Below are 25562 nucleotides of genomic sequence, written 5' to 3'. Positions count from 1 at the left end.
CCTTGTTAATTTGAGTTCAGCGCTGTGCTAACTTTAATTAAATGGCTTCTAATTCAGAGCTGGTTCATACCTTGGCTCCTGTCCCCATTCACAGGGAGAGTCAAATTTGTCTGCCCATGGTGATATGACAAATCCCCACAGTTATTACTGAATTCTTTACTGAGTTGGTTCAGCTTGGCACTGTGACTATAGTGGCCTGGTTTACTAGGATCAGTGTGAACGTTTATTTTCCATCAGATGTTTAGGAAGTCAGGGAAATGTACATTAAAATAGCTCATCCTTTATTCAGAAACACAGAGGAAGATACTGTATCTGTTCTGCTTTTTACCTCCTGAAGTTGCCAAAACAGCAACACAAACTTTCTGATTAAACAATGTAAATATAGGAGAAGAACAGCCAACAGTGTCATAAAGTTAATAAGAATACATTTTATTTTGACTGGAAATAATGTAATTTTCCTTTTTTTCTCCTTTCAATTATCATTTCTGTTTTGAAATAATGATAAGAGCAATTGACATCTGCCAAAAGCAAATGATGTGCCAGTTTACCATAAATGTCTTGTCAAGTCTAGGCAAGTGCAAAAATGCTAAATGTAACATTAATTGATCATTTTAACATACCAGAAATGCTAAATTGCTCCATACAATAAGAATTCTCACTTTGGTATGTTTAGAGTATCCTTTTCTAGGGCAACTCCTTTACCACTGTTCAATGACCATGCAATGGAAATTAATTTCATATTCTTTCTCTGTCATTGAAAATTATTTTAATTACTTCTGCAAGAGGTAATTGGCACAATCATCAGAGGTTAGCAGATCATTTGAGAATGTTTCTTTTGCCAATTTATCCATTCTTGAAATATCAATATTAAATTATTTTATCTTTTGTTACAAATATATATAAAAGAATTGTAGTTTATGTGAGTGTTTTCTAGGAGAACCTGTGACCTCAGGGTTCATGAGTTAATATATTTGTTCTGGCTACTAAATCTTAACTGAATGTTAATGCAACCTTTCAAATACTATAATATGAAGGCTTTTGTAAAAACAATATTTTTGCATTGTACCACGAGACTGTAGTTAGAAATGAGAAAGCATAATATGCTCAAAATATTGAAGTTCTTGGCCCCCTGCTGAGCATTTGATATCAAAATATACTTAGTTATAGACTTGGAAATTGATGCCCTTTTTCATTCTGGGTTGAATTTGCACCTTTGCTACAGTAATTTCCCTTTGCATCTCTGCACATAATTATTGTGAGACTGATTCAACAGAACAACAATAAAGACAGACAGAGTTCTGCCTGAACATCAGACAGCATTATTTTAATGCAACTTGAAAGTTTGAAGGACTAAAACAATAAACACTGTAAAATACCCAAACCAGGTCTTCAGGCAATCATTTTTTCAGTCCTTTGTTACCTTTGCAGTGTTTGGAGCTGTAAATTGAGGTGTAAGTGTAAAAGATAGCAAACTTTTGGCCTCTGTGATCACTCCTGCTGCAGACTAAGGAATCCTGCATTAAGCATCCATCACCTGTAGCCTCCAAGCACCTAACTGCTGATATGGACACCTGAAAAATGAAATGCAGCAAGGGTGTAAAAAAGACTTATATCTTCCTAATCCTAAACTCAGTATCAGTTTCTCCTTATGTATTCACTCTGCTGAGGACTCTTAATTAACTCCCAAGGCAAATGGACTCAGGAAGGTGACTAGCTCTTTTCATTCTACGCTGAATCATCACTGTCATAAGCAGCTACAATCTTTAGCTCTGTGAATGTGAGTATATTTTTTAATGTTCAAGTCAGTGCTGAAAGTGCCCTCAAAACATTATTATATTGTATTGGGATAATGAGCATCTCAAGGAGACATTCACAAGCTGAGCAGATCCTTAGCCCCTTGGAAAGTGTTGCAGTATGAGCACTTTGAGGACATGCTGTTTTAGCAACACTCTGAAATCTGGGAGGGTGAGGGTGGTCCCCCAGAAGGCATTTCACTTTGGTGGCTTTCTCAGCGAGCAGTTTGCATAGGCTGTGCCCACAGGAGACTCAGACCCCAGGCATAGTCCTGCGGAGAGATTCATTGGCATGAGGAAAGTTCTTTCAATCAAGTTAAGAGCGGTGCATTTCTCATTCATGAAATTTTGGCCTCTTTGAAGCCAATAGGTGTCCTGCTGTCATCTTGCAGTGTGAAAGGTGTTTAAGCTCTGAATCTGCAGTAAGCTAAGTGGTTGAATCAGAAAGAGACCTGTCAAATTACTATTCCACAGAAATTGGTGGTCATATGGGATTAGTCTAGGGTTTTTTTGGGAGGGAGATTTTCCAAGATACTTAGAAAGTTATGTCCATTTCAGCTGAATCTAGTTACTGAATTTCTTCTTTGTATAGCAGCAGATCTCTCCCAATGTCCTCATAGTGGTTCATTTAATATAAGAACAAGAAAAGTGTACATAGAGGTCCAGGTCCAGCTTTTTGGGCACTGTCAATCCATTGACATCAAGATCTGCTGAAAAATCAAACCATGCACAGACAGGTCTTCAAACTTGATGCATAATTATCTTTAAAAATAAAAAATATATCTGTCAGTTCAAGTCCTCATGCTGCAAACTGACATCAGTAAACTGACATGCCAGCACTGATGTTGCCAGACGTTAATCAGTCACCAACCTGATTATCTCATGCATTGGCCTACTGATGCCAGAGACATAAAATGAAATTCCAGACAGTGTAATTTTTCAGTGTAGTGAAACCAGAGCCTTTCCAATTATCATCAGATCACTTTCTTAGGATGCATCACTTTCTAAAATTTAACTTTATGACTTGGCTCACTAAGGGGGCAGAGAGGCCAATGAGAGGATGATGAGTTTTTGTACGAAGTCAGTATCACTTAAGGCTATTGTTAACTCTCTCTCTCCCCCATCACTTTAGACATTCAGGTTTCCTACAAATATTTCCCTGCAATATAGCTTCTTAAGATATTAACAGTTCTGATGATATTTCACAAAACATGTTTCCAATTTCTTTTTCCTTAGCTTCAGAAATGTTGTAATCAACTTTCTATGGGAAAAGACTATGGGCTACATTCATTTCAGGTATTCGTCCAGCAACAACAGCTGTGACGTGTTGTGAAGGAGAGACTGGGTTATTCCACTCATGGTTGGCCTTCATTTGGTCCTCTGACTCCTAAAGAGCTTTTGATATGGTTGTTTGCAAATTGCAGTCCTCTTCCTTCTTTTCCCAATGCAATTTCTGTACACTTGCCTATTGATTTGCTTCTCTTCAATACATTTCCTTCTGCATGAATACAGGCGTTTATATTCCTGTTGTATTTTCCCTGATTTTGCATTGCTGTCTTCATTGCCCTTCACTTTGTTGAACCCATTTACATCTCTGTAAGGAGTGAGAGAGAAATAGCACCCGTCAGTGCCCTATTTGCTCATCTCATTGCACAGGTGTAAAAGACAAGATATGAGATTGTCAGGAATTAGGTCTGGCTCAAGCTACTCAGGCATTGAGATATGTTTGCAATTTGAGCTTTAAAAAACACAGAAACCATCAATTTTCATGTTACGCAGTTGTGCAATGGTATGGAATAGCATAAAATCTTGCTTTGATCCACAGTCATTACTTGTTTCTGTGCTGTAGAAAAGTCTGAACAAACGTGAAATTAACTGCAAGTTTGTAAGCCCTGAATTGGGCAGTATATGGTCTTTGAGATACCAGGTTTTGCTGCAAACAATCCATGCTACTCTGTACATATTCTTCTGCTTGCAAATAATTCAGTCTTCTGTAGGTTCCCAGGCATAGATTAGCAGTGCTGGTATGAAAATGTTTTCACCTCAGCCGGCTATTCTTTCCTCATTACAAGGGCATTCATTTGCTCCCCTACCAATTTCTGAGCTCAGCAAATAACAGCCTAATAGAGAAGTGGGAGCCTGTTCACTGTGGCTTAGAAACTGGGGTCACCCAGGAAATGCATTGAGAGCACCTGAGGTTTGTGTGGACATGGGGAACTGGAGCCTGAGAGAGAAGGAAATGGACAGCTGAGGAAGGCAATCACCACAACTCTTTTCTGGTAAACCATTTTACCTATGCTATCAGATTCCTACATGTGTGTGTATTTTGAGATCATTCGTAATTTTGAATTCATAAGTTATTCTGTCAATTTATCCAAGCTTCTATTCACAAATCCAGTGCATCTCAAAGTCTTGGTTTGATACTGGTTTATTAGTAAAGTTATTACACTTAATAAAAAGCCTTGAGAACTTTGCTCTCAGACTAAGCTTGCAGAGTGACCTGAGTGACATGCAATGCTTTGTCCTGGTTTGAAGTTTGCCTGCATTCTGTCTTTGGAGATGCACTCAGACCTGGGTCCTATGGAGTTCATGACTTCATGTAATGGTTGTGGTTGGAAGGGACCCCTGGAGCTCCTCTGCTTCAACCTCCCTGCTCAAGCAGAACCATCCAGAGGCTGCTGCTCAGGACTGTGTTTCCCTTCCAAGGAGGGAGACTTCACCACCCCTCTGAGTGACCTGTGCCAGTGCTCAGTCACCCTCACAGGAAAAAAAGTATTCCCTGATGCTCAGAAAAAACCCCATGTGTTTCTATTTGTGCCCATCACCTCTTGTCCTGTCTTTGGGCACCACAGAGCAGATCCTGGCTCTGACCTTTTCGTATCTCCCTTCAGGTATTTGTAGACATTGATGAGATTCCCCTGAACCTTCTTTTTTCAGGGCTAGACAGTCCCAGTTCTCTCAACCCTTCCTCATAGCAGAGGTGCTCCACTTCCTTAATCCTCTTTATGACACTTCACTGGACTATCTCCAGTAGCTTCAAATTCACAGTCATCTATACATTTTTTAGGGTAAAAAAAGCCCTGTGGCTTTTTTGTTTATTTATTTGTTTTAATAATTATGGCTATTTCAGGAACACTTACAGTGGAAAAGTAATGAGAAAATATCTAATTTACTTTCAATTTCTTTTTTCCTGCTACATCTGCTAAAGAGGCTGTGGTCTTGTTCTAAGTCATTTAAGAAATGAACAAAGGAACAACTTACATGGGAGATTAATGAGTGTGAGGGACTTGGGTAATACGGCAGTAAGTACAATAGAAATGTTATAAATACCTAAAAAATCAGCACAGAGAAGTGTGGGCAAAGCTCCAAATGGTTGTCACTGTTGTAAGATGGAAAATAAAACCTTTAATGAGCAAAACCTCTGCCTGTTATTGGTAAGAAGCACTAAAAGTAGCCATTCTTAGGAGCACTTGTGGTTGACTAGCACTTATGCTACAGGAGAGGAGTAGTAGTCCTGAGGAAGAGGTTTTTCTTTGTCATATCAGCAGTTTTAAGTAGAGCACAGATGCTTTATGCTTCCAGGCTTGGTTACATTAGAAGATGGACTGAGCACAGTGCAGAGGACCTTTTTAAATTAAGAGATGTGCTGGGAGTGAATAGCATGACTAGTGAAATGTTGCCTCTTTCATTTGTAAAAAAATATCGCTACTTTCAACTTTTGCATGTTTCCAATCAAGATGGGTGCAAAGTCACCTTTTTTTCCCAGAAGTCAAACAGGCCAAAGTGTACAATAGCAATTAAGTATTGAGTGTGCATATGACTAATTAATTAGTGCCATGGGGAAACATATGTTTTGGCTTCTTCCTGGAGCCAATTACCACATGCCTATGTTCTAAGGCAGAATGAGAAGCAGCCCCATGCTGAAATAGGAGTGTGTTGCAAAACAACACGACGAAGAAGGAAGGAAGTATGTGCTGACCAAGCCAATGGGTACAGCTACAACAAAGAAAAAACATATCTAGGAAATTTCTGCACGGAAAAAAAAAACTCAAGCTGCCTTCAAGGGACAGCTTCGGATCATAGGTGCATAACTTTTTAATCAATGTACAATACTTAAACATATTCAGCTCATGGTGGAAACAATATACATATATATAGTTGGAATAGAGATGTTTTGATACTTCCATTTTTGCCTTTTTTTTTTAGATCACATTCCTGTATTATAGTGTCTTTTGAACTCACTCCATGCTCAGTCCTGCACTGTGCTTTTGCCTTTGTAGCTCAAAACATATTCCTCCTGAGAAGGAATCCGAGGCAAACTGAGCAAATGTTTTATTCAGTATCAGTATTAAGATATGCAATGGGCTTTTGGCAGTATGCTTTTAAAAAGTCAGTAAGGATGCAAGTCCAGGCTCATCAGCTGACCCAGGGGCTGGGGTTTACTCCCTTTTGCACTTCCCAAAGAGACCAGAGATTTCTCAATTCTTTCTCACTTTTAGAGGCCCCTTCACCAGTCTTTATTCTGCTGATATTTCATTATCCTTGGAATTTTGTCTCCTTGAAAGATGCTCCTTAAAAAAGAAGCAGTCATTTATATGGTCAGGGGTTACAGTTATAGTTCTTGGTTACATCTGCCATGTTAATTATTTTTCAAGCAGGATTAAAAATAGCATGTTCTCAGTCACTGAAAATGTGGACAGTTCTGCTGAAGCTTGGTAACTGAAAGCTGGCAGTCACTTTGTGCCATAGTCATTGAATATTTGCACAAGCTGGGATTATGTCAGTAACAATGGCACAAATTTGTAAATTAAATACAGGAATGCCTCCTAGCAAATGACAGTGACTGGTAATGCCCTCTAAATCTGTGATTTGCTTCAAACTTAGATGTTATCTTACCCAACTCCTGACATGAAGATGTGGCAAGCACAAGTATTTTTGAAATAAATAAATCTCTTCAGAATTCTTTATGCTTCCATTGCATGAAGACACCTCACCAAAGGTATTGCTACTCTATGATACTTCTTTCAGACCTAGCTGAACAGGATTTAAAAAAAACTTTAGCATGGCTTTATGGCAAGAATATTCATGAATACAAATCTATAGTTTGCTCACACCTAGAATAATACAGGTACACATTTTTTCTATGCATTCATTCATGAAAAATGTAACAAAGATGAAAATCTCTTATAGAACCATGGTTTTTATATTTGACCATCTGTGCTTCTTGCTGCCAAGAAAATGTCCTTTGCCTTTGCTCCTATCATTTTATTGACAGTCTTGGCAGGTGGGGCTTTTATGACCATTTTATTATTTTACCTACTTTTAGTCCTTGTCTCCCCTCTTCAGGCCCTCTTAGATGGAAGTATTTAAAGAATATGCCCCCCCTATTTCCTGCTGCTTTCTTGCAATAGAGCATTCTGTTCTCTCATTTTGCTTCTCATCATGACAGATGCAGTCCCCTCTGGCTTTTCTGCTTCCTCCTTGTGGCTTGCTAAGATTGCTGCTTTAAACTTGAGCACTCCTCATTTCTCCCTCACCTCCTGTGCATTAACTTTGGGAATCTGTTTATCCAGCAGCCAGCTTGCTGAAGCTGTGGATCTCCAAGATCACCCAGCCCATTAGGAGTCATCTTCATGTCTGCTCATGGCAACTTGCTGGTTTCAGCCAGAATGTGGCTCTGTCTTGATCTCCCTGCCAAAAAGGGTGGCAACAGTCACAGCTGAAAGAGCCAACACAAAGAAGGAAAGGACTTGACACCAATATCTGGAATTGACCCTTGCTTCTGTTTCTGGGCTTGTGGAGGGTCCTTCTGTGTTTTTGTGAGTACAACCCTCCTGGATAACCCAGAGGAAGCCCAGCTCAGGCAGTGACCAGTTCTTCCCAGCAAAGTTACTCATCATTTTTCTGGTGGGGATCTCTCTGCTCCAAAGGAGGGGTCTTCTGGGTGTGCCCCAAGCAGCATGTCATTGTCTAATTCACACTGCCCTTCCAAGGACAGACAAGATACCTGATGGCTTCTGAGGGCTGGCTTTGCTGGTGCTCTGCCATGGGTCAGCCCAGGTGTGCTGCTGGGCAGAGATGAGTCTGACCAAGCTGCACTGGGTAGCATCAGTGCTCACCTGGAAACCTGGTCCTTAAGGGCCAGTTCTGAGCCACCCCCACCCCTTGGCTTTTCACGTGCAAAATGCTTCTAAATATGCTCTTCAGCTTTCATTTTTACTTCCAAACTCCGTGTGCAGGGCACTGGCTTGTGCAGTCAGATGAGCCTCAAGAAAGTATTAATAATATTACATGAAGGTGCTGGACATAATCAGGAAAGGCCTTGGCTTTCTCCCAAAGAATAAAAATTCAGTTTTGATCTAAACCCACAGTTGGTATTTACAAAATCATCATGAAAAAGTTGCCCAAGCTCTGATCCGTTTCTTGATACATCTGTAATCAGAGGAATGTAACAAATGGGTAAACAATTTGTCACATCTTTAATAAATTGGACGAAAGAAGAATCAAGATCATGTTCCAAACCCATTTAACAAAAACTCATCAAATTATTTAGTGTAATTGTGGTCTCCTGGATTTTGATTTTTTGCCAGACTATATTATTTAATGCACTCAGAAATGAAGAATTGGTATTTTAGTGGCACAATGTATTAGAGAAACATCAAAGATATTCATAACTCGTGTGACTGAGTTGCACGTGAGTTTTAGGAAAATATTCTGTTTAAACGCACTTAGTTGTGGGGTTTTCTATATTGAGCATTATCAGGGATAACAATATTTCATTGGAGGAAGATGACTATCCAGAAACATAATTAATCATGATTATTTATGCCATACCTAATTATCAGGAAATAGCCCCAGGGATACACTTCAGTTACATTTCAGAACCTTCAGAGTATAATTACTTTGCTTTATATCAAACATTCCTTCCATACTATTGAAGAAGTTTAGAATGTATTTATAAAAAAAATTTAGGTCACAAGGATAGAAATAAATAATGTGCAAGCAAATAATGAAAATATGTGCATTTGGGGAAGTTCTGAGTTATTATGAGGAAGGACAATAATTTAATTCTCTTCATAATTAGGTAAAAGAAATAGCTTTCTACTGTACTTTTTAATATGTGAGAACACTAGCATAACAGCAAGGACTTTAAACCATAGACCTTTTAAAATTTTGTTAATGTGGTGCAAAGTGGATTAAAAGTTTGAAAAAAATACGTTACCTAAGGGTTCAAATTCTCAAACCCTTTTCATTTGTAAATTTTGAAACCTATTTTTCAGTGAGGACCTTTTATATTATAAGGAGTTTTATAGCTTCTGGTGCTGCTGCAAAAATATTTAGATGCATTTCTGTCTTATTATTTATAACCCATTGTTTGTAATTAAAGCATTTAATAGGAGTTGTAAAATTAGGTAGGCAATGTACGTGAGTCTGTATGTCTGTAATTTACATTCCTGGTTGTTAACAATATTGAATACCTTTAAAATTAAGAAAGGATAAGATTCAATATAAGACCTCAAAACATGCACACACTTGTGGACCTAAGCTGTAATTTTATTGAAGGGCATACCACACAACAAAGTCATTCCTGTATAAATGAAAACCTGGACATTTATTTCTACAAAAATAAGATTTTTTACCTGTGTTTTTTCTCTTTTTTTTTTTTTTTTTTTTAATAAAAAGACAACAACATATTTTCAGCACCACTATAGCCAGAGGCTGTTTTTGGGAACATGGTTCTTGCGTAACAGATTTGCAGAACTATGCTGGAATGCATGTCATTATACAGTCTGGGTAAGTAGGCTGGGGAGGTGGGTTGGCTTTGGGGACTTTGGGGACTTTTTCTTTTGTTTGTTTTTGGTTTGGGGTTTTTTGGGGTTTTTTTGTTTGTTTGTTTGTTTTTTCACTTGGGTCATGCTAAGGAAAGTTATGTATGTCCAGGAAGTACATTTAGTTGTTTTATTAGCTGGAGGTACTCATTCAGTGCAGCATTTTGGTGTGTGCCTAATGCTGGAGTTGGAGTTCCTGACCTCAGTTCAGGTGGTCACGGTTCCACATGGCTTGTACCTGCAGCCAAAGCCTCAGCATGGCTGGTGAACTTCAGTGAACTGCCCCAGGAGCTGCCGTGGAGTGATGCTGATCTCTGGGGTCTGCCAGGAGTGCTCTAGGGTCTCTGGAGTTTCACTGCTCAGGCCTAGCCTTACACAGGTCCCTCCAGGGCTGGGATGGGGTTTCACTGATGCTCTGCTGTGGCTTGTCTGTGATCCAGTTAACCAGAGCTGAGGTGCCTTGGCAGCCACATCATTGCTGTACTGAATGCCCACACCCTGGCTTTAATGTCCGTGTGGTTTGTGACACAGTTCTGAAACCTCTGCAGGGTTTATCTTTGCAAAACCCTCATTAGTTTGAATTTAGAGGTTTGTGCTTTTTGTTAAATGATTCAACTTGCTTTAATATTATGAAGAAAAATAAAAGGGGGTATTATTTTAAAATGCTTAGAAGGAATGCCTCATGTTAAAGCTGAAAGTCAGGAATCTCCTTTTAACACTGGGCAGACAAATACAGAGTTTTTTTTAAATTTAAGGTAGAGACAGCCCTCAGATAAAGTCCATTATGGCTTAGTGACAGTACAATGTTTATCTAAACCAGTGATGAAACACAAATGTGTACGCTTGAACTGCCACCCTATGCCTTCTGTGAGAAACTGAATGTTATTTGGTGAAGTATTTCCTTTAAAAATATCTGATTTTTTCCTATATCCTATCCCAAATTTTTATTCTCTGTTTGCTTCCTAGCCTCAGTTTTTTTGTTGTTGTTTTTTACCTATTATTTGAAACAGCATTAGCATAAAAGGCAAAGTGTTTTGGTAATTGAACATTCAGTTAATTAAACCAACTAACACTGAATGCCCACTGTTATGAATTGACCACTTTCCCTTGGCATTTTCTCCCCATAAATTTATCCACTTCCCTGAGATTTCTGAGCATTACTGTCTAAGTGTGTACTGCTTCTTGATACTGATGAGCAGAAGCAACCTTCCTTTAATAAGGCACTAAGGTGGAAACAGTGATCAAGTGACTTTTTAGAGAATATTAAATATTCAATTTTAATTTATTCCTCCCAATATACCAGCCTCCAAAGGCAAACCCTAAGGAAGATGCAGTGAAACTTATTTATCTGATGTTGATTCAGTTTACACTGAGATGAGCTTCCCTGAGCAAATTCCCTGAAGCAGTGAGTGGTTGAGGTGAGAAGCCGCCCATCTCCAAAAGGCTTAGGGGGGTTCAGCTGCCAGCAGCACATGGGAAATAAAAAGAGAAAAAAAGAAAAAGAAAAAAGGAAAAAAAAAATAAAAAAGAAAAAAAATGAAGAAGATAATTCTAGGAAAGAAAAAGAAGGAGCCATCTTGTGTTTTTCTAAATACCTTCCCTACCATCATATGGCTGGTTTGATCTTGGGCTTCTGCATAAACTCCTGGGCCAGGCCAGGCACCTCAGATTTTGCCACATCTTCTTTCTCCAGGTTGAAAGACATTCCTTTCCTAAGCACCCTCCACTGATTTGAAATGTGTGCCATAGCCATCGGACAGACTCAGTTCAGTTCTGTCTAGAGAGGAATGGTGGGCAGGATAGCTGTGAGGAAGAGGAGTTTGCCAAGCTGGGAAAAGTGGACACTGGAGATCTGAATTTTCTGAAGTTTTGATCTGGCATGTTTAGAAAAATGGGAGAGATCAGGGCTGCTTTTTCCAAGGACATAATAGAAGAAGGGGAATTATTATTTTATGCATGGTGCACATGAAACAATCCACAATAGAAGTTTTTTATCAGATAATCATAGAATGTTTTAGATAAATCTTTTCCTCAAAGAGAAATTCTAAATCTTGTTCTAGTGTTGCTGGTAAGAGCCTATGGCACATCTTTTGGTGTAAACAAATACACAGTGCCTTCCACGGAAGATTTCAGAAGAAAACAGGTTTTTTTTCCTCCTAGAAGTCTTGTTTGCCTTTATATGGAATTGTGAAGGCAGCTTCTACATTGTTAAAAGGAATTATTCCTTGACCATTTATTTTTCTCACTTAACATTTATTATTTTTCACCTTCTCTATCTCCCAAGGTTTTTTCCTGCAGGAGGAGAGATTTGGCTTATGGCGCCCATCATGTGTAATTGATCTCTGTGGTTGTAGACCCTGGAGTGTGACTTCAATGCGAAATACACTCCAAGCATAAGCTGGGAAAATAATCTCTTTTCTTTCTAAAAATTGCAAGCTCAGTAGGGAAAGAACGTCAAAATTCTGGCAAATACTCTGCTATTTGTATACATATGGTTTCCTGGAGTTTTATTTCAAATTATTCCAGAGTGGAAGTCCATCTTTTAGCAGACAGTTCTCTCCTCCAGTCTTGCCGAGCCACAGCAGAATAGAGGAACTATTTTTAAATTACTGTCTATTCAAATTGTTTGAAAACCTATTAAAATATACATATACAATTTGGAGATCATTTAGAATTCTTTCTGGAACCTATTTGCAATTGCTGAGGCACAGAAACAATCCAAGGGAAAACTGCTTTTATATGGTACCAAGTTGTGTATTTCTTACAGCCATTTTAGCCACTCTAGGTAATTTCATATTTGAATATTGAGTACACAGTAGAGACATCAGTACAGGTTTTCACTGCACATCCATCCCAAAGGAAGGAAATAGGGAAGCTTATAGAAGTGAGTGCCTTTGTACCATTGTTATGTTTTTCTGCCTTGTCTTAAATTCAGCAATGACCTTGGTTTATTTGCACTAGTGCATGGCAGTAATGACCTTGATCTCTAGAGTCATCCCAGTTATCTCAGGTCATTTGGAACATGAAGAACCTAGAGGTCACAGAGTCTCATTTAGAGCCTGAAGGTCACAGAGCTGTGCCCTTTAAAAAAAGGCTTCAGTTTCTCTGTACGAATCCTCATTCAGCATGTACATCTCCTCTGATGCTCTGATGGATTTCTGTGTAATTTCAAAGACTTTTCTGCAAGGATTTAGTAATGGTGATACACTTTCATACTTGACCATATTTCCACCTTCTTGCCCAGCACACCCCCAGTTATCTGGCCACTACAGAGACCTCAGATAGAAGAGAAGCAGTAACCCCTACGAATGGCAGCTGAAAATTTCTTCAGGAAACTTGCAGATAACAGGGCCAGGAATATGAAGGTAATTAAGGATGACCTCTACATCCATGCTACGTGTGACAATATGAAGACACCCATCAGTACCCTGACTTTTCTCAGTTGAGAGCTGACTCGACTACTTTGCTGAGGTATGTAATATTTTCCTTTTTTTCCCCTCTGTAACAGGGAAGGCTCATTTTATGACATCAAAAATATCTGATTTTTTTTTTTTCATTTCAATAATAAAAAAGCATACTGGAAAAACTAGACATTTGCTTGTGACATTTTTAATAAACCTTTCCCTCTAAAAAATCTTTTAAAATGTTAATATTCATTAAATATTAATTTGGAAATATTTTTATGATTAATGTAGAAGGAATAGCAGTCTTTTATAAAGGTTTTGAATTGGAATTTAAAAATCCTGGTTTGGGTATAATGAAACATTATATGAAGTGATTTTCTTTATTTTTGAACTATTTGATTCACTACAAATTGTCATCAAGCTGTCAAGAGCAGCAGCAGCAAGAACATCAAAGACAAGAAACAGCAGAAGAAGAGTTATCTGCCAAAAGATGTTTAGTGTCTTTATTTCTAAAGTGTCTAGACTAGGTTTTCACTTTCCTTCTTCTTACCTTTTATGCAGTCATATTTTGCTAAAGAAATCTAAATGCTGTTTTTTATTTTTATTAGTGTTAAATGCAAAACAAAACAAATCAATAATTCTGTCTGCTGTTAAATAGATCTAGACTCAGGGTGCTGTTAACAGCAGACAAAATGAGCAATACAGATTAATAAGTATTTTGGTTGCATTGCTTGTTAAATACAACTAAAATACAATAGTATTTTGTAGACTTAAACAGGACTTTTTTTTAATTAAGAAAAATATACATCCAAGATCTAGCTTTTGCTTTTTGGCTTCTGTCTTTTAAATTGAATCTCTTTGCAAGCATCACACTCTTTATTTTCACATAGCCACTGCATGTATTCTGTATTCAGCATTAGATACAGGGGGTACTCAGCTAGTCAGTGCGATAAATTTGAAGAGCCTCACCAAAACCTACTGAAGTCAAGAGAACATCTTACACTGACCCCAGCAAACATGTTGAAAGAAGTTAGAGATGTCAATTGAGCATTCGATAAAGTCTTTCAAGTGTAAATTCAGTAGCTGCATGTCCCCTTCTCTTCATGTCACTTCATTACATCTCATTGAAAAAGGTCCAAGCAATAGCAAGTGATACATTTCCTTTTATCAGGGAGCAGTGGCAAGGAGCTTTGGCTTATGTTTGTTCTGTCCTGACTGTTACTCTCAAAGTCACTGAAATACAGCATGAAAATTGAAATATTGAAAAGAAAATACAGTAACTGTGAGTTTCTTCTCTTATCCACTGAATAGTGAAATATTTCTAGAGACTGTGCTCCCTGTGGCTGGTGAGAAGCTCTGGCTGGATGTGACTGAGCATTAGAAATGTCTTTTTTTTGTTTTTTTCCTAGCTGAATCTTTCTATGAGCAATTGAGAAATCTCCAGAGCAGGGAATTCTTCCAATCAAATATATGCATCAGAGAGAAATATTCATCCCACAAACAAGACACTAGATTGCACATCAGTCTGTTTGTAACTGGCTCCTTTATAACTCTGCAATAGTCTTTTCCTGGCCCATAAATGTCACTCAAGAACACAAAGTATTTTCCACTTCCTAAAACCTAGAAACTTTACATCCCTATATCTGAAAGCTTTATTTTTTATAATTCTATTACAAGCTGTACTAAAGAGCTGAAAATTCAAAATCCTCAATGAAAAGGGGCACTTACACAAAGTTTATTGTTAAGTTAGGCATGACACTATTCTTTTTCTTAAACTGAAGCACTGTGAAGGAATTTGTGCCCTTTTATTTTATCTCGTGTTACACTTTTATAGCATATGGCGTTATGTAGTATATTTTGCAATATGAACTTATTTTGAAACCCAGCCTCAAAGCATTTGAGGAATTTCTGGAAAAAAATTAAACCCTCTAATTTTACTGTGTCAAAAAATAAGGTTATTTTTTACAAACTCAAAGCTCTTCTTCAGAACAAGTTTAAGGGATCATCATGTGTTCCCTCAGGTTGTTTTCTAGTAGACCTAGTATTTTGACTGTAAAAGTCTTGCACAGAAGTTTCCTCTGTCCTGATCTGGATTTCAGATGCTGCCAGAATGTAAGTAAGGATTAATAATAAAGAGTAACCATAAGCAGAAAAAGTAAGAAATAAACAAGGAAAGTATGAATTTGCTTTAGTGTAGGCAGCAGCATACCTCCACACTTTCAATTCCCCCGTGGCCAGGTTCCATTTAGCACTTAGACTGCTTTCATACATATATATGTTTTTCCTGAGCTAACAAATATTTTCTCTTCTCCTTAAAGATGACTTTTAGGTGTAAATGAACATGAAGATAGCGCATGAGAAAGGTGTGGCTTTGAGGGTTGCTAAGCCCTGAAGCATTTTAAAAAGTAGCTTAGATAAGTGGAGGTGAAAAAGCTGGAACAGAAATGTGACACTGGGCAGCAGAGAAGGCTTTGAGGGCCTCCTCTCAAAAGGAAGAGTCAGCTAAAATTCCCTATTGAGCTAGTGGGGAAAGAATGCTAACGAGGAAGAACAAACAAATGCTGCCTGGTTTGCCAATGTGCTGATTTATGTACTGCATCAGGACTCTCTTTTTGTTTCCCCTCATCTTTCCAGATCTATTGCTCTAGATGACGATTTCTATAGAGGAAGTGAAGAGCTGGAATAACCTTGTGTCCATCAATTAAGCAAAAAAGAAGGGGGGAAAAAAAAGATAAAAGAGAAAGAATGCAAAAAAGATAAGTGAAACAGCATACTAGGTCAGTTGGTTGACTCAGGTCTTTATTAGCCAGAAACCATGGTGCTCATTTAGCTGTTGGTATTTGAAATGAAACAAACAAGTCCTCTACAGATCAAAGCACCAAGGAGAGAAAAGCAGCAAGGAAAGAAAATGTTGTTATTATCTAGCCAGTTAAAATGCCTGCCTTATTAGAACATTTACCCAAAGCTTGAAACTAGCAGCATTACAAAAGCGAGAATAGGATTATTTTCACATTTAAAATAGACATAGGTCCTTCTGATTGCATGTGACTGTTCCTTCAGCCAGCTGGCAGGGAGCAGCCACCACCCAAAAATGCAGTGTGAGACATCAGCATGACCATGTGGTGCACCCAGGCACAGCTGCCTCATGTGGCTCCACGATGCTCTGTCATCGTGCCAACTCCACAAGTATTTCTGAGCTGTAAATTGATTTAAAAACACTCATAATGACCTGCTTGCATCAAATCAATCAGAATTCATTACCGAGGTAATAAAGGTGTGTTAGAAACTGTCACGGATTTTCTTAATCACTCCCTTGGATTTCCAGGCCTTTGGTATTCAGGCACGTTTTCAGCAGCTGAGCACTTCCTAATATCTGCGTAAAGTGAAAGAGGTGGGTCAAGAAAAAACACAAAAATATTGCACACTGACTATTCCACGGGCTACTTCTAGATCACAAAACAACTGATTGAAAATAGACTCATTTTAGTGGTACTATGCTAATATATTTAAATGTTATAGAAAGCCATGCTGAAAAGAACAGGTCCCTCTGACAGCATGCTGGTGCTGGGGAGTGCTGACCTCACCTCAGCACAAGGTGCCTGCACATGTAGCATTTACTGATATTGACACAGGGATGCTCCTGTCTTCCCTGTGTTTTTCCTGACCCTGGTGATATTACTGCTTTCAGCCCGACCCAAGTCAGTAGAAAAAACCTCAAAACCAAATCTCCTCCACCTTCATGAGTTTGTTCCACTTCTTCCTTTGAATCCAGTCTGGTCACTTCTCCTTGTTAGTGGCAATTACCAGCAAGCTATCCAATTTTGTTAAGGTCACAATGCTCACAGGACTAGGACAAGTTATGCTTTTCTTTTTGGCCTGACATTGAGCTCTCTTTACTAGGAAGAGCTGTTTCTAGATGATAGAGTTAGCACAACAAACCTGGAGGTGAGAAAAGAAGTCTAGAAATGGTGAATGATTTTGAGGTGGAACTCAAAAATGTGGAGGAATATGAATACAGAAAAGGATAAGAGGTAGGGAAGAGTAGTTGTAAGAGAAGGGTATATAGGAACAAGCAGATAAGTCTGTGTGTTTGAGGAGTGTAGAGCTACATGTCTTTCAGAGAAAAACAGGAAACATTATATATGTTCAAAGGTCAGAAGTGCATGGTGAGAGCTTGGGAAGGTTTGAATGGCCTAGAATGGGGGGCTGAGAAAAGACAGCAGGGCAAGGCAGCAGAGGTAAACTCAATTCCTGGCTCTCTTATAGCCTTTTGGCATGGCTCAAGAAACATTGTTTAGTCTTCTCATTACTTTCCCACTTCTGATGTCCCTATCTTGGGGAGTTGTTGGGACAGGAAGTATGCATCAAAGATTATGAGGCCTTCAAAGGGCTTGGATGATAAGACTCATGGACAGAGCAACGTAAGACCTGTCCACCCACAGCTTCTGTGGCATTGGGTCGGTCTCTGAGAGCAGACAGAGGCCCATGGCCCTCCTGTCCTGGTTAACAGGTCTGGAGCTTGTAGCCCAGGAAGCAGATTGCTAAGATGATCAGAATGGAAATCTTCACCTCTGAGGACCTAACTTGGTTCTGGAATTCTGGAATTAAAATAGTAGAAGATAGGGCATTTAATCGCTTTTTATATTTCTAGAGAGTAGGAATAAGTACATGAGTCTGAGCATGAGTAAATTTGGTGGAAAGGGAGTTTGCAATTGTGAATAGATTCTGGGACAAAGCAGTAATGCCTTGGAGAGAGCTTTTCATGTTTAGAGAAGAAAAGGATGCCAAGAAAGGAGAGTGTATCTGAGAGGAGGCAGGGATCAGCATTTCTGAGGCTGTGGAAATGGATTATGTGAGAATTTTGGTAATAAAGGAGATAGGCTAAGAAAGAGAGTGAAATGCAGTAGAGAGGGGGCAAACACAGGGAGCCACAAAATGGGAACATGAGAGCAGAAAAAGAGTTCTCTAAAAGGAGAGAGAAGTGTTGAAAAACACTGGGGAATAAAAAGAGAAATAAAAAAGGTAAGATAGGAAAAGAAAAAAGAACAAATGCCAATTAATTCTGCATTGGATGGAAAAAAATTACCTTAAGGAAAAATTAATTAGAAGGTATCTGTAAAGATAAAAGATGATGAGAAGAGAAAGAATAGAACAGAATGAAGTAGCAAAGAGAAAGAGGGAGACAAAGTACATGTAAACGAAGATTTTAATTAGCACAAAGGATAAAGGTATCTACAGAAAAAAAAAAGCATATGGATGAAATATCAGGCACTCATTTATGTAGGTCCCTCCAGGTGCAGATTTTTATGCTTCTTTTTCACTACTGACATTTTAAAGTTGAACACAATTCTCCCCTCTTGGTTGTTCTGACCATTTTATTCCCCATGTCACTATATCATTGCTTCAGTAACACGGAATGATGTAATACACATTTTCCACATTTGTATTTGTGTTTTTGCTCATTTTTTATCACTGTTTTCTACTGAGACTGATTTCCTCATAAAACCAATTTTTTGTGTATCTATACTGACTGCGTGTTTGTGGATGACAACTTCTCTTTTATCTGGGGAATGTATTTTGGTAGAACTGTTGGTACCCAGTCACTGTGTATTTGCCCTGCTACTCTCAGCATCACTTACCACGTGTACCTCTCAAGGAATGACGTCTCTTTCTAAGGAAACAGCAGTGGTGAAAACTTATTCAGGCTATATTTGCCATGAGTTTCTTCATGGACAATGTGTTTTATGAGTACTATTACAGTTATTTTTCCACACAGATGACTCCTATGAATTAGCTTTTGTCAAACAGACACAGAGTCATAAGTTCCCATTCCACTCCCTGACACTAGCACAATCTGTGAATTTGAACTCTTCATTAAAGAAATTGGATGATAAAATACATCTGTCTCAGAAAGAGGTTTAGTTAATGGTGGTAAAATATAATGAAAATCTGAAAGCCTTGACAACTTTTTTTTTTCTGTTTTGAAAGGCTTGACATGCTGTTTTCTATTGTAGTTTCCTTTGATTCCCTGTTCTTGTTAGGAAAGCTAGTGTAATGAGGGAGGCAGAAGGGTGGATAATAATCCTGCCTTTAGCATCTGGATGGCAGTGTAGATTTAAAAGGGTACCACAAGTTTGCTGTGTGGTTGATTGTTATGCTTTTTCAGACTCTGAATGAATTTGGTATGCACTATGAAAAATTTATAAAATAAAGTTTGCATGGAAGGGGTATAATGAAGGCACCATTTGTCCCATCTCATTAAACCAAATGGGAAAATTTGGATCATAATTCCTTGAATTCTATATGTTATAACTTAAGAAATTACCCCAGAATGAGCAGGTGCACTTGCACAGACTTTGGTCTAGCTGGCACAGGAGGAAATACAGTGGAGATGTGGTAGTCCAGACCTCAGCACTAAATAGGTACTGGAAAGTTTCTCCAGCTCATAGCAAAGCTCGTGTCACCTTGTCTTCACTGCTTGGGTCCTGCATGTAATTACAAGTGGAGGAGAAGCTGTAACTAGCCATAAATAGAAGATCTGATTTGCAAAGGGCTAGGCCATTCCCAGTGTTCTTTTCCCCCCATGCTCAGAGGCAGTGAATGATACTATCCTGAAGTGCATGTCATGCAGAGCAGGCTCTGCTTCTGTCTGGGCAGGTTTTGACAAAAAAAAAGGCACCTTAGACTTCAGCTGTGAGAAGTGCTGAGCATGCATGCTCATGCAATTCCATGCTCTTTACTTGGGGCAGAAGGTTCTGCCTCCTTGGCAGGGCCACCCAAGATCATGGAAATACCTTGGCTGTAAAACTTTCTGCCACTATCAGCAACGTTCTTATGTGATGTTGCTGGAGTTTTCTTCCATACAGCTTGCAAAGAGTTTTCTATTCTGAACAGGAGGACCATGGAGTGGGGAAAATGAAAGCTCCAACTAGCCAGCTCATGACTCAGGTTTTGAAGCATTGTCAGCCAAAAGAAAAGCCTGGGAATGCAATCTTCTGTCAAAGATCTCCCACAACAACATGATTTCAGGCCTCCTTGCCAAACCACAGTAGATGGTTGGCATGTTTGGATAATGTTTGAAAGCAGATAATTTCTTTTTCTACTCGTAGGCTTGTTCTGTGTGGGACTGGTGAGAGAGGCAAATATATTAGAGGGGGAAAATGAGTGTTCAGTCCTGCAGGAGATGGATGTTCTTTCTGTCTAGGCTTTAATTACTGACAGCAGTAAGTACTGTTAGATTTACAAAGAAATATGGACTTGCTTATCATCACCACAGGTAAGATGACACATGAAAGCTACTTGAAGACTGAAGTAGGTCTCTAGAAGTAATTCTGCTTGTCACACAGACAACATCCTTATACATATACAGACACACATAATAAATCCCATAAGGCTAAAGGAAAAAAAATTACTGTTTTCGCCTTTCCACTCTCCTAACTGTGTAATTATATTTCTCTATAAAGGAAACAGCGAATAGAGTGAAAAATAAGTGTAGTTGGTTTTACATCTGCACACACACATATATTGTGTGTATGTGTATGTATACAAAGGGTTCTACTACAATAAAACCAGCCTGGCCAAACTGTTTTTCTTCTCTGGGAGATTTTGTATTAAGTCTTGTATTCTTACTAGCTTCACAATGATCTCAGATAAGGAAACTACACCTTTGTGAACAGAACAGAAGAAAATTTATTGTTCCAATGTTTATCTATTTGCATATTTGGAAAGCAGTGTGACCTCATTCTCCATTCATTGCCCTGTTTTATTCTTCAGTTTATCTCTGAATATATTTTCTTTGACCATCTCTCTGATGCAGATTACTTAATTTTAATGAGTGGAAATCCACTAGTTATTATTAAAACTCTTTAAACAATGTAAGGTTTCATTTTCTTGTGTAGGCTCCTTTTATTCTTAATTGTCATGATCTTATTCCCTAAAGTATCTGTGCTTCTATTATTAAATCCTATTAATAAATTGTATTAATAATATACCATGCAAGTCCCAGTCTGAGCTGAAACATTGCAAAACAAACCAAGACAGGGAGGAAACAGTCCTCATATTTTGTTTTAAATGGAAGCAGAAGAATTTCATTTAAAAGTAAAGAAAGCCAAAGACAATATTGCACTGGATTCTCCATTTTGCTGACACCTTACTCTTCTTGTCCTACCAAGAAGCACTAAGCAGGCTCTGAATAAACACCAGAGAGACCCTGCTTTGAAAAGCTGACACACTCGTGGCATGAATTGAGAGTTAAGGTCAGACTGCCCTTGTGCAGTGCAATGCCAAATGTGGAATCCTGACAGTGGGATCTTCAGTTGAAAAAAATTGTAAGTCTGCCCTGAATTTCTCAAACTTCACTACAGAGCAGCATCAGCTCACAGAGTTGCAAAACATAAACAGCAATTACATGGTAAGAGTCTGAATCAAACTGTCTCTGCTGTGCTGCTGTAGACAAGCACTGCTGCAGCAAGAGGCATCACCGAGCTGGCATCACCTCACTGCAGCTGATTAAAAATATTACTGCATGTAGGAACCACACTATGGAGGGAGTCCTCATGCAGTGTGAAGAGAAGGGAGGGGAAAGGGGAAAGTATCCTGGAACCAGCTACAAAGTCACTGCCATCCAACCATGACTTAATCCTCCATCCAAATGTACATGACTGGACACAGAGGCAGAAGGAGCTTGCACTATGGACAAGGAAAAATTAATGTTTTGGGTTTTTTCCCTATTTTGGTTTTCCAGTTCTAAATATGTTGCTGGACCACTTCAGCATGCTGTCTTTTTTGTAGGGCATTTCGTAGATCCTATTTTTCTCATGATTCTTGTGAGGACTTGAGCTTGAGTTTCAATTTTAAGCAGAATTTTCTCAACATCTGACCCTTTCAGCATTGCTGCTGGTGATGCTGGGCAGAGAGAAGCAAGGACTGACCCCACACAGAATTGCTGTGGGGCAGCTGAGTGAGCCCTTGGTGAGCTCAAAGCTATGCTGATGCCTCTTGCCAGGGAAGAGCCTCCCTGCCATGTCTCAGGGAGCCTGGCTGGACACTCCCTGCAGGATGTGTTAGCACACAGTGCCTCTGCTTCCACCTCTGGCAGAGCACAGCGAGCACAGGGATGAGCAAAATGCCAGAATCTGTGCCTGGTGCAGAGATGATCCTCTTGGCTCTCCTACTAAATATTTCATTTGAACCAAGTTCAGGGCTCAGCCAGACTGGCTCCAGAGTCCTTGAACACAGCCTGCATGAGTGAGATGACAAACTCAGCTCAGCTCAGCTCAGCTCATGTCTCCAAGACAGCACTTGCCACCCCAGCTCGTTGGGAGTGAGGAATATGCAAGGGAGAGTTTGCTAGCTTTAGTGGTGTCCCTAACAAGGCATTTCCTTCTTTTATGTCAGCTGTTGCTTCTCCTGCTAGGTCTTCTTCCCCTCCCCTACAGCTTTTCTAGTTTGCTTCTTCCTGAGGCTTTAATAAGAAATGAGGTTGAGGGAGGCAGAAGCAAGGATAATTGCGCAGAAAGGATATCAGGTATCTGAATTCCTCCTGTGTAGATAAGTACTTCTTAGCAAATATGGTCAAAAATGTTTGGTGGAAGCAGCTTTATGTTTGATAGTATCAGCTTGTTATAACTGGGACATTTTGCAGGAAATATTGATTATAATGATATTTCACTTTGAACAAAATGGAAAGTAATGAAGCCAACTTCTCATTTTCTGTAAGGCATCATTTCTGTAATGTTTTGAAATGACAAGCTGATCAGACTGGAACCCCTTGGCTCCATTCTGGAGTGGTTTTCACTGCAAATTTTCCTTTTAAATGAAAAATTATAACTGACAAATGTCAAAATAGAAAGTAACATTTTAATTAAAAACATTTGTAGGGAAGATTCTGAAAATAAACATTCTGTTCTGATTTAATATGGAAAGAGTCAAAATCCTGGACTGTCTCTGAGACAGAAATTCCGGCTCCTGCATAGCTGTGATAATATCCAGAGCTGTAGCAAAGCATTGATCCTGGATTCCTTGACCAGTCAAAACTGCTTTTGTCTGTGTGTGTGTGTTTTCTGCAGATGGCTTCCATCCCTCTTTATTGTAGCAGTTCCTAATATCAGCCAAAAATATCTGCACAAAAGCCTCTGTTATGTCTCCGGGCTTGAATTCTGGCCAATGTTACATATATGGAGAATAGAAACCCAGTATCTTGAATGGCTATCTTTTGCATTATACTAACAGAGCAGAGCTGGATAAAATGCAGTGTGCAAACTGAAATTGAATGAGCCATAAAGACTGAAATTATTCATTTGGGAAGTATGTTCTGAGTGTCACTGACACCTTAGAGATCAGGAAAAAATAAATAAAAGCATTTTCTCTTTTCTTATTAGTTTATATCTTTGCTTACTGAACTATGTGCTGAGAAGCCAGAAAGGTCCTGCAAGGGACAGAGAACATAAAATTTCCATTATGCTGTTGCTCTGTGGCAGCACTTGGTATAGGTGAAGTGCCTTCTAAAAGCAACCTCTGCATAGGGATTGCAAAATATGAAGCAGCTTGCAAACTACATGGCTTTGTCTCTCATTATTGCAGAAATAAAACTTCCTTTTAGACATTGCCACAAAAACAGGGGTTCCAGATGCAGTTTTGTATTACAGACTGGCAACAACAAAGATATGGATTTTTCTAGAAGTGCCATTTTCCATTTCAATAATCCTATTAAATTCTAGAACTATATGTGTTCCTTATTTTAGAATTAATGTATCTGATAAGAGGATTGCTTCTCCAAATCCTCTACAGTGCTAGGGGAGAAAGGGTGCAGGATTTTAGCGTAAGATGTCAACTGGAGTATTAGGCTTGTCTAAGCTATATGCATTTCTGAAAAACCTCTATCTAGTAGTTACCAATTACTTTCCACTGGCTGTAGTTCATAGAGCAGGAGAATATACAGCTTGAGGAAACAAAGCTGAAACCATCTATTCTTTATTCTACAGACTTTTGCTGTCTTTTCTTACAATACCAAGAGGTTTCCCATGGCATATATCTCAATAACCTCTGCTAAGCCGTGCAGGACTGCTCCTGGTAGGTGGGCTGCTCTCAGCAATAGTGCAGCCTGGTCAGCACACAGCTTCCCCAAATGGTTGGGTGCCCCAGCACCAGATGCTGTGGCTGTCTGGTGGTCCCCAGACCTCCAAAGCTGTCCTTGCAGTGCAAACAGGTGCTTTTTGCTGCAGCCCAGGCAGTGGGATGTGGCTAAAGGGTTATCAGGGCTCAGGCATTGCATTGGTGTGCCAGTGATGATTACAAATTACAGCAAACCCTGTGTGGTATTTGGAGTATGTTGCAAGCTCCACTTGGGAGATTCTCATCCCTTTTGTTCAGCTAAGTCCAGGGCGTGCCGGATCATGCAAAGGATTGCAGAGTTTAAAGTATTTTCATATCTCTGGATTATGTTTGGGAGAGAATGGCCTCATGCTGAAAGCTTCAAACCAGCATGGAAGAGAGCAGTTTGAAGGGGATTTGGCCTTAGAAACACATCCACAAGCCCCAGAGAGAGCCTTGTTCTCTGTCCAAATTGCAGTGCTGCCATAGTGGGAGCCCACTTCCCTCCATCTGGGAGAGGCTTCAGGAAGGGATGGCACAAGACAGGTTGTCAGACAAGGTTTCCAGCACACTGTAGTGACAGGGAATTTTTCTCTGTCGTGGGATCATTCGAGCAGCCCCTGTTCCACCCACCTTTATCATTACTGAAACAATGGATGGTATATCTTGCCTGCTATTGTCTGGGTGGCAAATACATTTCAAGAAGGGAATGAAAGGTGGGTGTGAAAAAGCTTGACTGCTATAATTGTCTCCTATTAGCTTAAACATTTATCCTCCTTTTCTGTACCTTTATCCAGACTAAAGACAAGGGACTGAGTAAAGATGTTATCTGGAGTTGGTTCACTTCCTTGTTTTGAGTCTTGTTTGTTGTTTAAATGTCTATTTCTTTTTAAATTGGAAACGAATATTTATACTATTCAGTATCAATTATAATTTTAATGAAACAAAATCTTTCAATGCTTTTATCCTCATTTTAATTTCCACCAGTCCCTAGGAAGCTCCCCTCAACAGGCTAAACACTTAGATTTAAACGACATTTCCTTGTTCACAAAAGCAATGATTTCTTATGTGATTTGTGTCACTGGGAAAAGTGACATAATTTTGGGGAGGGATGGGATCTTGTAGGTTAGGTTGTATTAGTCTTGAATTATCACATGAATCTTATTATTCTGTGTAGGTTCCTCATCTTTTTTTTATGTTTCCATCATATTCCACTGAAGACATTGATGTACATTCAGAAGCATATTGAACTGTGGCAGTTTCCCTCTCTAGCTTCTGCCTTGCCCTTTTCTGGGAAACATCTGCCCCTGCAATATGGACCGTGGGGCTTCTCCTAAATCCATGCAGTTAACTGCCAGGCTTATTAAAGGAGATTTCAATCTGTTTTGATTCATGGCAACATACAGCCCTGTACGATGTGATGGTCAGGAGGCTCAAAAGCCACC

At 39.1% G+C, this 25562-nt stretch overlaps 1 long non-coding RNA gene across 2 annotated transcripts in view; it reads left to right on the top strand.

The window, feature by feature from the left end:
• Positions 1-6237: 6237 nt before the first annotated feature.
• LOC148224599 (uncharacterized) overlaps positions 6238-25562 on the top strand; it is an 88458-nt gene continuing 69133 nt past the window's right edge. The window contains exons 1-3 of one of the 2 annotated variants that reach the window (XR_015799463.1): positions 6238-7612; positions 9477-9587; positions 12867-13093. This is a non-coding gene — a long non-coding RNA (uncharacterized LOC148224599). Of the gene's footprint in view, positions 9588-12866; positions 13094-25562 lie in introns of both variants that reach the window. The other variant, XR_015799461.1, reaches the window with a different exon arrangement.

The sequence above is a fragment of the Sturnus vulgaris genome, chromosome 2 (assembly GCF_052056855.1).
Source record: "Sturnus vulgaris isolate bStuVul1 chromosome 2, bStuVul1.hap1, whole genome shotgun sequence".
NCBI lineage: Eukaryota > Metazoa > Chordata > Aves > Passeriformes > Sturnidae > Sturnus > Sturnus vulgaris.
This window is presented reverse-complemented; position numbering and strand designations above follow the sequence as displayed.